Consider the following 14,095-nt stretch of genomic DNA (forward strand, 5'->3'; position numbering starts at 1 on the left):
ATTACAGTCATTGCTACAAATCCAGAAACGACAATATAGGTTGCAGTGAAAAGGAGAATCCTGAAATGGGAGGAGCATTGGCTTTGGATCAATAGGCTTGGACTCAAGTCACAGTTCAGCTACCAAAAAGCTAAAAGACCTCACCCAAAGTTCCTCATGTTGTTTTGAGAACCAAAGGAGATCCTAGAGAGCTCTTGGTGCCGAACCTAGGACACAGTGAGCTTACAACACAAGGTGTTAGATTTGCGTATGTGTTGATCTCTCTTAGCTGGCTTCTTGAGGATGGGAACATGAGTCCTTTGACCCTTCTGCATCTAGCGTGTGTTTGGCACATAGTAACTTCTTATAAAGTTTGGTTGACTTGAACTGAGTAAACCAATAGTAGTAACTGATTTAGGTTTTAAGTTAATAAACTATTTATTTGACTTTTTTTCAAATAGCTGGGAAATGAATTCAAATAGAAGAGGATCTGACCTGTCTCTTCTGGTGTTAAACATTCCTAACATGTATCTTATTGCAAACAAAGTGATCTATTGTCAACGCTGATGGTCTGCATTGGAGACAGGGCTGTGGTATGTTTAGTTTTACACAAGAGGTGTCATGTTGCCACAGCTTCTGCTCAGTGGGAAATCTATTTTCAGAGCAGATACTGAACAGGGGGCTAAAATTCCTGTCACGGGGACTGAGAGCAGAAAGCTTGGATTTAGTGGAAAGATCATTAATGACAGAGAAAAATCAGATACAAATGCAGAGTCTCAAGAGATCCACAGCTACTGTATAATCCGTGCACACCATCTGCAGACCATGGCAGAGCCATCCGCAAAAATTAATGGATCAAGGCTTTCAGGTTGTTTTTTGAGTAAGTATGTAAGCGAAGGTTAAAAATGGAATTAAAAATAGACATTCTAGGTCAGGCCAATCCTAATGACACCAGAATAAGTTAGGATAAGGAGAATCACATCTAAACCAAACCAGTTAAAATGAACAAATGAGTAATTTAAGGGGAGAAGGTTGTAAACTACAAAAAGTATTGCATTTTTTAGCATTATTATTTTCCCATGTTCCTCTAAGGATGTCTTAGCTTGCCCAGACCACACATGTCTAGGCTGATAGTGGTAAAAAAGCAAAAGCTGGAAACCCAATAATCTAGCAATATCCAATTAGCTTTTAAGTCTTATTCTGGTTTAGGGTAAAGGGATACTATTTTGGGGACATCCAATACCCTGACACAGTGTTTTGACTGTAGCTGGTTCAGACCTTTAGAAAGGAGTATTACTAACTGGGCCCTCACTGGGTCCATGAGCTGAAATCCGAAGGACTCATAGTACAGTAAGTACAGCCAAGAAGTAGAGAGGGGTGAAACCGTTGCACCTCAGGCTGGAGAAGAGGAGGACACTTTTTATGTTCCTGAAGGTAGAAAAACTCTTATGATTCTGTAATGAAATAGTGCATTGGTAGACTAAAGAAGAGCAACAGTTTTCACTTAGCATAAAACTGAGTAGGGTAATGCATTGGGAAAAGCATTAAAATGGATCACAATTTTCATTTCTTATGACTTTAGTGTACTTGTTGAGATGAAATATGTATTTGGGTCAAGAATTAGAGTTGAAAGAATTGCTTTTAGGTGCTTGGAGGACAGTGATGCTAGGTGCTCTACAACTACTCATTGTCATATCATGTGCCTAATGCTATGCCAAATGCTTCTCTTCCTACCTACAGGTCACTTATGACTTGGAAACATTCTTTTTTTTTTTTTTTAAATTTTGCTATCAGGAGAAGTTTCCTTTTATTGGGAAATACATAATTTTAAGATATTGTACAATCGACAGAACCAATGTACTATTGGGCACCTGGGTGGCTCAGCAGTTGAACATCTGCCTTTGGCTCAGGTCGTGATCCCTGGGTCCTGGGATCGAGACTTGGAAACATTCTTGTCAAGACATCAGCCTTGGAATTCCCATTTCCCATGACAGGAAGCCTGTTTTGTTCACCTGATGTCGAGGCAGTGACTTTGGGTCCTACCAGAATCCACTAGCTTATCCCGTATTGACAGCATGGTAAGTCCTAACATAGTAATAATAACGTGGTAGCTTCCATATTTATACCTACATTATCTTTCCTAAGTAGCCTTGTCAGAAAGGTAAGCTCAGTAACAATAATTTTGAAAGATGGGACAAAGAATATAATAAGTGGGGAAATGCAAGATGGAGTCAGATTCTGCAGATGAAGACACTATGGTCTTAAAAGATCTAATCCCTCTAGACCTTAGGCTGTCACCTGATGAAGGAGCTGAAACTGAATCAATGGTTTTAAAACTTTTCTGGAAAAAAAAAAAACAACTTTTCTGGCTGCCATTTATATTATTGCAGTGCAACTCAATGCAGACGTTTCTGTGTATATAAAATACAACTGAAATTGTGTTTCACAAAAACATAGGGACCTCCACAACATGCATTATGTCTGTTTTTTTTTCCATATTCCATTCTATTCCAGTTCACTATTTTTAAAGAAAAATCTGAGTTGTGACTCACTATGTTGGTGTCAAGATCCACTAATTTACAATTTACCATTTGAAAAACAGTGAACTGTGTGATCACTAATAATCTTTCCAGTGCCTATCTCCTATTGTATACCTGCAGTCAAGAAATCAGGACTCAACACCTGAGCCCACTTCCCCTCTCTTGTCAGCTGCTGTGAGAGAGTAGGGTGTCTCCCTGAGTTACGAGTTCCATATTCACTGTTGTACTTCTCAGTCTGGTATAGTCCTATAATCTTTCCATGATTCATTCTGTCATTCTTTGATTTGGTCAATTTATTCTCCAAACTTTTTGGTTTGGGAAGAAGAATCTGGGTTTGAATCCAAGCCTCATTTGTTAAACACCCTCCCTCATCTTCAATCCGAGGTTGTTGTGAGGATCAACCATAAAGGATGTAGCCTGTAGCACAGTGTGGGACTGTAGTGTGCATCAAAGGAGCGGAACTTTCGAGAGAGGTTTGCTGGGTACTGTGCTGGCATCGGTGTTAGAAGAACTTAAAAAAAAAAAAAAAGAACTCCACTGGAGCATGTCCTCGGGAGACTCCAATGGTTTTCTTGCTCGCCTTGCTCTTTTTGCTTCGTAAACTCCTTTTAAAATCTAGCAATGCATCTCAAATGCTTTTCTGTCAGCAAACATAGCTGTAGGAGATAATTTGTAGGAGTTGGTTACTATTACATTTACATTTTATGGTTATATCATAATTTGTCTCACTTTTTAAAAAATATGTTTCTAGTTTTTTACTTTTAAAAAAGTTTTTTGTAAAGGCAAAGGTAATGCATGAGCATCGAAATATGAAATAGTTAAGTAGACAAGTTTTTAATTAGAAAAGTAAAATCCTCCTTTCTACTCTCACCTCTTTCCATTCTACACAATAACCTCTATTAATAATTTCTTGAATAGGGCAGCCGGGTGGCTCAATGGTTTAGCGCTGCCTTCAGCCTGGATCTGGGATCGAGTCCCACGTCGGGCCCCCTGCATGGAGCCTGCTTCTCCCTCTGCCTGTGTCTCTGCCTCTCTCTCTGTGTCTCTCATGAATAAATAAAAAATGAAATATTTTTTAAAAATAATAATTTCTTGAATATACTCTTACATGTTTTCTAATGCATGTATAAGCAATTTTAAATATATACATACAGTTACGTGAATGGTATCACATATATACGTAGAAATGAGTTCTGCAAAGTACCTTTTATTTTTTTACATTTATGATTATGTATCTGTCATATCCTTATGTTAATCAGTTTAGTCATTGTAAAGATCACTTATCTGACAATTGCCTAAAGTTCATGTGATGTGCAGATCATTGCAACATAGCTTTAAAAATGAGTACCTTTGGGATAGCTTTTGTTGTCAGTGCATGAAGATCTACTTCATTCTTTAAGTGGCTACATGAATTCCATTGTATGGATGGATCATAACTTACTTACCCCATCCCCTGTTGATCCACATTCAGCATATCCTAAAAATTGTGTCTAGATTTTGCTCTCATAAACAATAATGCAATGAACACTTGCGCACTCTCTTGAGATGACTCTAGGAAAACTAGTAGAAATTTTTGATCTCTATTACCAAATTACTCCCCAGAAAGTTGTGCCAATTTGTACCAAGAGTGTTATGAAGTGTCTAAATCTGTATACCCTCTCTAAACTTTTATCAATACTTTATTTTTATGATCCTTTTTTCTCATTAGTAAATATTAACAAGAATGTTTAAATTAATTCAATAGAGGAAAGGGGGACATGTGTGGATAAGAGGGAGTAAGGGCCTTGACAACCCTGGAATAATTTGCAGGGATTTGGGGAGCTGCATGTGGGACAAGAGAGATTTGACTCGCCATTAGCTCTCTGCAGGACAGGCTGTTTTGTGAAGGCTTGCAGCATCTACCTTGTGTCAGATCGTAACTCAAATGGCAAAAAACAAGCCTGGATACCATTTCTCAGCTCTGCCAAACATAAGCTATACTGACTCTGATGTGACTGATGTTACTTCCTCTCCTCAATCCCAGCAGTTGAGAGGTAAATGTAACACCACCACCTTTTGTTGTCTAGGGCTTGGCTTGTCAAGAAAAGAACTCTGGGAGTACAAATGGAAATCAACACTCTTGCCTTTTGCAGAACAGATGCTGAGATTCTGTTAAGAGTAGCTTATGGTCTTCTGGAAACTTGGATTAACTTACTTGCCATTTTCTGGCAGAAGAAAGTCCCCTACAATTTATATTCTGCAACCTTATATTCTGGACTTTCTTTTATAACCTACAAAGCAGGAATATCATCATAGAAACAATTGATGTTTTGTTCCAATATAAAAGAGCAACTGTTGGTTAAGACCGAGCACCTATTTTTAAATCCCGAATGTCAGTAATAATGAAAAGAAGTGGCAAAAATGGCTCATGAAAGCTAGAGCAGATTCAAATAACCAAGTGACATGTACCCAAGCAGGAAGACCCATATTACTATAAAGTTGCAGTGGCTTAGAAATAATTAAACCAAATATCCTTAGTTCATTATATGGGTGAGGACATGGGTACACAGAAAGCTGTTGTGACTTATCTCAGGTCACTCAGTATGTTGGTGGCAGCACTAGGACTCAACCTTAACCCTCATGGGGACTCTAAGCTCGATGCCCCTCACGCTGCACCACTGTCCCTCTGAGGATCGACAAGATCAGGTGGGGGGTGGAAGTGGGAAATGGAGAACAGGAAAGGAGATTGCAGCTGTCCAGAGGAGGGTGGGGAGTAGGGCAGAAGGAAGGTGTGGGTAGGGGAGACAAAGTACAAGACTTGGGTGGAGAAAGTCAAAAAGAAAGTTAATACTCGAGGCAGATGATTTCCTGCACAGGAGCACACCCTACCTTAGTTTCTAAAGAAACCGTGATGCTCTTTGTTACTAGTATTTGCTAATATTAATTTTATTAATAATTAATGTATTTAATATTTAATTAATAATTTATTAATTTTATTAATAATAAAGGCAGTCCTTGTAGTGGCTCCTGACTGGCTTAGCTGGTAGAGCAGGTGACTCTTGATCCCAGGGTTGTGAATTTGTGCCTTACATCGGGTGTAGAGCTCACTTAAAAAGAAACAAATAATCATTGTAGTCACGTGTCCTGTTTTTTATTTAAAATCTATACTTAGGACAATAGCTAATAGGAACGACATGTTGAAGTATCAGCAACATATGCATGTGTGGTATTGAGAGAGAGCTGCTTTGATACGCACACTGCTCCTATGTGTGCTCAAGAAGGTGAGGGACGGATTCTACTCAGATGGAATGGAGACAAGACCCAGCTCAGTCCATGTTTCCGGTGTTTAGAGAGCATTTTTAGCACCTTCTTTAGCTGACTTCTGTTTCCTCCAGAAATCAGAACATTATCCCTGCCAAGCATCATGTTTCTATGAAACCGTTTCTCTCTCTCTCTCTCTCTCTAATTATAAAACTCTGGTTTAGCATCTATAGCATGGATGGCCACCGGCAGGCTCTTGGCTGCACCCATGTCCAAGGAATGTTTAATGAAAGGTCTTCTATCTTCCTGGAGAAATAATGGAGAGTCACTAGTGATAAAATCAATAGGAAAAATTACTCTAATTTGGAAAATCCTAGTTTTTCCAACCATTGATTCAGAAAAGATAGAAAGCCAATCTGTTCTATTCAGTCAGCAAGGCTCACTTGCAACCAGATGACAAATTTATTAAAGATCTCCCTAGGAAGCTAGATGGAACACTGGAACTTGTTCTGGACCCAGAAGATTCTGGGTCTTTGAGATGAATTGTAGAGGAAAAAAAAAGGACAGAAGGACAGAAAGGCCCTGGAGGCTTTTTGCCAGCTTGTGTGCCAGAAACGGAATATTTGCTACAACTGCCTTTGCAGAGGAAAAGAGGCTACCCTATGGCAAAGTTCCCAACCCCTTCTACGAGCTCCTGCTGTAGGTGGCAGAGAGGAGGCCGGTCAGCAGCCTGGTGTCTACTGTGGGGAGCATATTTTCAGCTTATTCTAATTTTTTAAATTCTCCATCAGTCGTCGTTCACTAGGTTATGCTATTGTAACCGACAATCCTAAACTATTAACGGCTTCAAAAGTGAAGTATTTCTGTTTTGTTTTGTTCCTCCCCTGGGCTCACATTATATATCAGCCGCACATTAGCTCCACGGATCTGCTTTATTGTGGGATTCAGGCTAGCAGAACAGCCTCTTTCTGGAACATGCTGTTCTGTGTGTTGAAGAAAAGCAGTTCAAGGATGCTGGGAGAAGGTGGCCAAACCTCTTAGAACTTTCTGCTGGGTGGGCCCCCTCTCACTTCCGCCCACGGTTCACTGGCTGAAACGAGTCATGTGGCCAAATGCTGCCCACGGGGAGGCCGCTGTGCTCTCCAGGTGACTCTGTAAGACACAGCCGGGCAGGCGGGAGTGGGAGGGGGCAAGGAACACTCACACGTGGCTACGCAGCCTGCCACAGGGTCCTCCACTCAGCAGTGTGCGGGGCACCTGCATGCACGGTGTTCCCCAAGGCCAGGGTGGAGTTCACGCCCTTTGACCTGTCCTGACCCGTAGCTCTCAAACCCAGGGGCATCAGCAGTAAGCTCTAATTTCTAAACCAGGAACGGGTTAAGGTCAAGCTTGATGGGCGTGTGGCTTTCACCACCCATGTTTTCCCCATTACTGAACAATGGGTATGTCTGATAGGGTCCCTACATTTTAAAAAATTGGGCAGAATGGCAAAAACAGGAAAATATCTATAGGATGTTTTCCATCGGGCTGAGACTTGGCTTTTTTATGTGGAAAACTGTAACATGGGGGATTTTGAGTGGAGGTTATAAAAGAAAATCCAATTTTGAATGGTTTCTGAGCCAACTTTCCCTATTTGTGTGTTTAGATAAAACAAGGAGGAAAGGCAAGTGAAGATCAGCTGTTTTTAACCACTGGGTCTTTTTTTCCCCATGAAAATCAGCTTCAAACATCAGTGACTCTGAAATGCAAGGCCAGCCCAGGGCAGAAGGTTCTCGGGAGCCGGTTTGCCTGGAGGATTTCCTAGTGGCGTCTTCAGGAAGCAGTGCCCTCAGTTGGGCCCTCGGCCAGCCCAGAGCCCTCTGCGGCTGCCTGTCTGGCCCCAGAATCCATGAAATCCAGCAGAAATGTGGGCGGCGGGTGTTGGGGCCGCCGGAGCTGTCACACAGCCTAGGAGCCAGTGGTCGCACAGGGAGCCAAGTGCACAGCAAATTATACTAGAGTGATGAGTACTGCAAGGAAGAGGCCCGCAGAGGGCTTTTCCAGTACAACGAAAGGGAATTACAACGCACTCATACAAAATGGAAAAGACTTCCTCCAAAGAACGATGTGTAAACCCAGAAAAGGGGGGGCCAGGGAGGAGGGCAAAGTCCCTCTGGGGCTTGGACCGCAGACTCCTAAGCAGGACTGAGGTTGCGAGGAGCCTGGGGCCCAGTCCCTGCCGTGTCCCTGCCCAGGCATGGCCTCACCAAGCCTTTTATCCTGACGAATGCCACCCTGTGACGAGTCTTCAAAAAGCCCATCTCACCTTTTTTTTTTTTTAACGATTTCTTTAATTTATAAACTGTCATAAATTTTTTTTATTTTGAAAAATAATTTGAACACCAAAGAGTTGTTTTGAAAGATAATAAAATAAATACCACGCAGGTACCACCCAGAAGTAACAAATATTAATATCATATTTTATTGTATATATTTTATCACTCTCTTAATAAATAAACTATTACCAATAAAATTGAAATGTCCCATAAATCTTTCCTGGGTCACATTTCTCCTCATCCATTTCTTCAGAGTTAAGTGCTGTCATGAATTCCATGATTCTGCCCTTGTTTTTATGTTTTCTAAATATATATTGATAAACAGCATAGCTAGTTTATAGGTATGTAAATTTTATGGAAATGATTTACTGTACTATAAGCAATCGTCTGTAACTGGAGTGTTTCTTAACATTGTGTTTTCAAGATTATTTCTATATAACTGAAGTCCATAATATAAATATACCAAAATTAAGTTGGCTTTATAGGTGAGCTTTAGTTTTTTCCTTTTACTAAGAAGACTACAGTAAAAGCCTTTGTAGGAAGTACATTTATCTATTTATTTATTTTTACATGTCTCACTTGAGTATTACCTGCAAATGCAGTTGCCTGGCCATTTTGAGAACACATTTTTATTTTTTTGAGAACACACAGTTTAAATTTTCCTAGACATTAATATCTGTTCGATTTAGTGTTTCCATTTTCTTTGGGTAAATACCCAGCAGTGAATCATATGGTGATTCTATTTTTAGTTTTTTGAGGAACCAACATCTTGTTTTTCCCGGTGGCTGCGCCAGTTTGCAGTCCCACCAACGTGCGTGACGGTTCCTTTTTCTCTATATCCTTATCAACGTTTGCTGTTTCTTGTGTCTTTGAGTTTAGCCATTCTGAGGAGTGTGAGGTGGATCTTCCTGTGGTTTAGATTTGCATTTCCCTGACAATTGGTGACGTAGAGCACCTTTCATGTGCTTGTTGGCCATCTGTATGTCTTCTTTGGGGAAATGTCTACTCGGGTCTTCTGCCCATTTTTTTTATTGAGTTATTTGTTTTTTGGTGTTGAGTTACATAAGCTCTCCATATATTTTGGATACTAACCTTTTATCAGATATGCAAATGTCATTGCAGTCAGTAAATTGTCTTTTAGTTTTGTTGATTGATTCTTTGTTCTGCAGAAGCTTTTTATTTTGATGTTTATTTTGTAGTTTATTTTGTTTCTCTTGTCTCACAAGACATACTAGAAAAATGTTGCTCTGGCTGATGTCTGAGAAATTATTGCCTGTGCTCACTCCTAGGATTTTTTATGGTTTCAGGCCTCACATTTAGGCTTTGTGTGTGTGTGTGTTAAGATTTTATTTATTTATTTATTTATTTATTTATTTATTTATTTATTTATTTATTTATGAGAGACCCACATAGATAGAGAGAGAGAGGCAGAGACACAGGCAGAGGGAGAAGCAGACTCCATGCAGGGAGCCTGATGCGGGACTTGATCCCAGGTCTCCAGGATCACACCCCAGGCCGAAGGTGGAACTAAACCGCTGAGCCACCCAGGCTGCCCACATTTAGGTTTTAATCCATTTTGAGTTTATTTTTGTGGTTGGTGTAGGAAAGTGGTCCAGTTTTATTCTTTTGCAGGTAGCTGTCCAATTTTTCCCAACACCATTTGTTGAAGATGCTGCCTTTTTCCCATTGGATAGTCTTATTTTCTTTGTTAAAGATTAATTACCACATAAGTATGTGTTTATTTCTGGGCTCTCTGTTCTGGTCCATTGATCAATATGTCTATTTTGTGCCAGTACTGTACTTTTTTGATTACTATAGCTTTGTAGTATATTTTGAAATCTGGGACTGTGATACCTCCAATTTTGTTCTTTTTCAAGATTGCTCTTGTGATTCAGGGTTTTTGTGCTTCTATACAAATGTTAGGATATTTTTGTTCCAGTTCTGTGAAAAAGGCTTTTGGTATTTTGATAGGGATTGTGTGAAATTTATAGATTGCTTTGGATAGTATGGACATTTTAACAATATTTGTTCTTCCAATCCATGAGAATGGAGTATCTCTCCACTAGTTTATGTCATCAATATCTTTCATCAGTGTTTTATACTTTCAGAGTATGAGCCTTTCACTTCCTTGGTGAGGTTTATTCCTAAGTATTTTATTATTCTTGGTAAGACTTCCAGTACTCTGTTGAACAAAAGTGGTGAGAATGGATGTCCTTGTCTTGGTCCTGAACTTAGGGGAAAAGCTTTCAGGTTTTCACCATTGAGTGTGTGCTAGCTGTGAGTTTTTCATACATGGCCTTTATGATGTTGAGGTATGTTCCCTCTCAACCTACTTTGTTTTGTTCTGTTTTTATCGTGAATGGATGTTGTACTTTGTCAAATGCTTTCTCTGCCTCTATTGAAATGCTCATATGGTTTTTATCCTTTCTCCTGTTGGTGTGATGTATCACATTGATTGATTTGCTAATATTGAGCCAGCCTTGCATGCCAGAAATAAATTCCACTTGATTATGTGAATGATTTTTTAAAAATGCATTGTTGGATTCAGTTTGCTAATATTTTGTTGAGGATTTTTGCATCTGTGTTTATCAGAGACATTGGCCTATAGTTCTCTCTTTTTTTGTAGTGTCTTTGTCTGGTTTTGGTATCAGAGTAATGCTGGCCTCATGGAATGAATTTCTCAGCTTTCCTTCCTCTTCTACTTTTTAGCATAGTTTGAGAAGAATAGGTATAAACTCTTTTTGAAATATTTGGTGGAATTCCCCTGTGCAGTCATCTGGTCCTGAACTTTTTTTTGTTGGGAGTTCTTTGCTGATTCAATTTCATTTCTGGTCTGTTCAAATTCTCTATTTCCTCCTGATTTAGTTTTGGGAAGTTATATGTGTTCAGTAATTTTTCCATTTACTCTAGGTTATCCAATTTGTTGGCACATAATTTTTCATACTATTCCCTTATAATCCTTTGTATTTCTGTGGTGGCAGTGTTATTTCTCCTCTTTCATTTCTGGTTTTGTATATTTGAGTATTCTCTCTCTCTCTCTCTCTGATGAATCTGATAAAGGTTTCTCAATTTTGTTGACCTTTTCAAGGAATTAGCTCCTGGTTTTATTGATTTGTTCTATTGTTTTTAAGTTTCTGCTTCATTTATTTCTGCTCTAAACTTTATTATTTCCTTCCTTCTGCTAGTTTTGGGTTTTGTTTGTTCTTTTTCTAGCTACTTTTGCTGTAAGGTTAGGTTGCTTAGTTGCTCTTTTTCTTGCTTCTTGAGGTAGGCCTGTGTTGCTCTAAATGTTCTTCTTAGAACTGCTTTTGCTGAATCCCAATGGTTTTGGACTGTTGTGATTTCATTTTCATTTATCTTCATGTATTTTTTAAAATTTCCTCTTTGATTTCTTGGTTGAACCATTCATTGTTTAGTAGCATGTTATTTAACCTCCATATATTCTGTCTTCTTTTCTCTTGCAACCCTCCATATATTTGTGTTCTCTCCAGACTTTTCCTCATGGTCGATTTCTAGTTTCATAACATCGTGATTGAAAAAGATGCATAGTATGACTTCAGTCTTTTTGAATTTGTTTATTTTTTTTGTTTTATTTTTATTTTTTTAAAGATTTTTTTAACTTATGACAGACACAGAGAGAGAGGGGAGCAGAAAAACAGGCAGAGGGAGAGGGAGAAGCAGGCTCCACGCAGGGAGCCCGACACGGAACTTGATCCCGGGTCTCTAGGATCATACCCCCGGCCAAAGGCAGCGCTAAACCGCTGGGCCACTGGGCTGCCCTGAATTTGTTTAGATTTATTTGTTTTGTGGCCTAAATATGATCTATTCTAGAGAATGTTCCATATATACTTAAAAAGAATGTGTATTCTGCTGTTTTAGGATAGAACATTCTGAGTATGTTTGTTAGATCCATCTGGTCCAACATATCTGTCAAACCCACTATTTCCTTACTGATTTTCTTTTTGGATGATCTATCTATTGATGTCAGTGGGGTTTAATGTCTCCTACCATTATTGTATTACCATTGATTGCATCTTTTATGTTTGTTGTTAGCTGCTTCATGTATTTGGACGCTCCCATGTTGGGTGCATAAATATTTAAAATTGTTATATCTTCTTGTTAGATTGTTTCCTTTATGATTATGTGCTTCTTTGCCTCATTACAGTCTTTGTTTTAAAGACTTTTCTTACACAAGTATTGCAGTCTAACTCTCTTTTCATGATAAATACTTTTCCATCCCTTCACTTTCAATCTGTATGTGTCTTTAGGTCTGAAATGAGTCTCTTGTAGGCAGGATTAGGGGAGTCTTGCTTTTACATCCATTCTACTACCTTGTGTCTTTTCATTGGAGCATTTAGTCCATTACCTTCAAAGTAATTAGTGATAAGTGTATACTTACTGCCATTTTGTTAGCTATATTATGATTGTTTTTATAGTTCCTCTCTGTTCCTTCTCTTGCTGTCTTCTCTCATGGTTTGCTGGCTTTCTGTTTATTTTTTGCACATCTATTGCTTGTTTTTGATTTGTGCTTCCCATTAGGTTTGTATATAACATCTTATACATATAGCAGTCTACAGTAAGTTGATGATTGCTTAATTTTGAAATTTTTTACTACTCTCCCCTCCATATTTCAGTTATTTGGTATCATATTTCACATCCTTTAATTTTGACAGATTTCTACATATATATTTGATTTGGTGTTTGTGCTTTCTATTTTTCTTACTCTTACTTATGTTTTTTGTTTTCCACTCATAGATTCCCCATAACATTTTTTTTTTTTTTTGTAGGACTGGTTTAGTGGTTGTGAATTCATTTAACTATTTTGTTTGGGAAACTCGCTCTCTCCTTCTCTTCTGAATGATGGCCTTGCTGATTAGAGTATTCTTGGCTGCAAGTTTTACCCTTTTAACACTATGGATATGTCATGCCACTCTCTTCTGGCCTACAAAATTTCTGCTGAAAAATCAGCTCATAGCCTCGTGAGATTTGCTTTGTATGTAACTGTCTTCTTTTCTCTTGCAACCCTTCACATTCTTTCTTTATCACCATTATTTTTTTTTTCCATTTTAATTACTATATACCTTAGTGTGGACCTCCTTGGGTTGATTTTGTTGGGGGCTTTGGATCTGGATTTCTGTTTCCTTCAAACTTCAATAGGGAAGTTTTCAGCTATTTTTCAAATAAATTTTCTGCTCCCTTTTCTCTCCTTTCCTGGGATAACTATAATGTGAATGTTATTATATTTGATGATGTTGCCAAGTTATCGTAGTCTATTTTCATATTTTATTATTTTTTTCTCTCTCCTGTTCAGCTTGATTGCTTTCCATTACTCTGTCCTCCTGGTTGCTGATCTGTTCTGTTGCCTCTAGTGTACTATTTTCCATCTAGTGTATTTTTAATTTCAGTTATTAAGTTCTTCATCTCTGATTAGTTCTTTTTTATGTGGTTTTTTAAATTTTATTTATTTATTTTTTTAACCTCTTTGTTGAAGGTCTCATTGAAGTCCTCCACTCCTTTCCCAAGTCTATTGAGTATGACCATTACTTTAACTTCTCTATCCGGCATATTACTTATCTCCATTTTGCCTTTCTCCCCAACCTCCTCATATCTGGAATCTATAATTTGAAGGTAATGGGCAATTAGGCAGAGTTTATTATTTTCATAGAAATGTTTGTTTACCCATTTCTTGAAAGCTAGTTTCAGAAATGCAAGGGTTTTTTTTTGTTTTTGTTTTTGTTTTTTACAAAAGGAAGTTAATTCTGAAGCTCTCTTATTTTATGATTCTAGGTTTGAACTGAATGCACTTACATGGTGAGAATGTGAAATGACACATAGCACCTTCTGGGGAGACATGCTGTGTTTCTGCCTGCTTGTCCCTCTTCACCCCACCCCCAATTATGAATACAGCAAGTCTGTCCTGTAAATATATATGACAGGCAGAGACATGGCCTCTTCTAGGCCTTGACCCTGAGAATTTCTCCAGCAGTGAATGTATTTCTATAGCTGGGGGACCCAGCTGAG

Source organism: Nyctereutes procyonoides, unplaced genomic scaffold (assembly GCF_905146905.1).
Source record: "Nyctereutes procyonoides isolate TBG_1078 unplaced genomic scaffold, NYPRO_anot_genome, whole genome shotgun sequence".
In the NCBI taxonomy this organism is placed as follows: domain Eukaryota; kingdom Metazoa; phylum Chordata; class Mammalia; order Carnivora; family Canidae; genus Nyctereutes; species Nyctereutes procyonoides.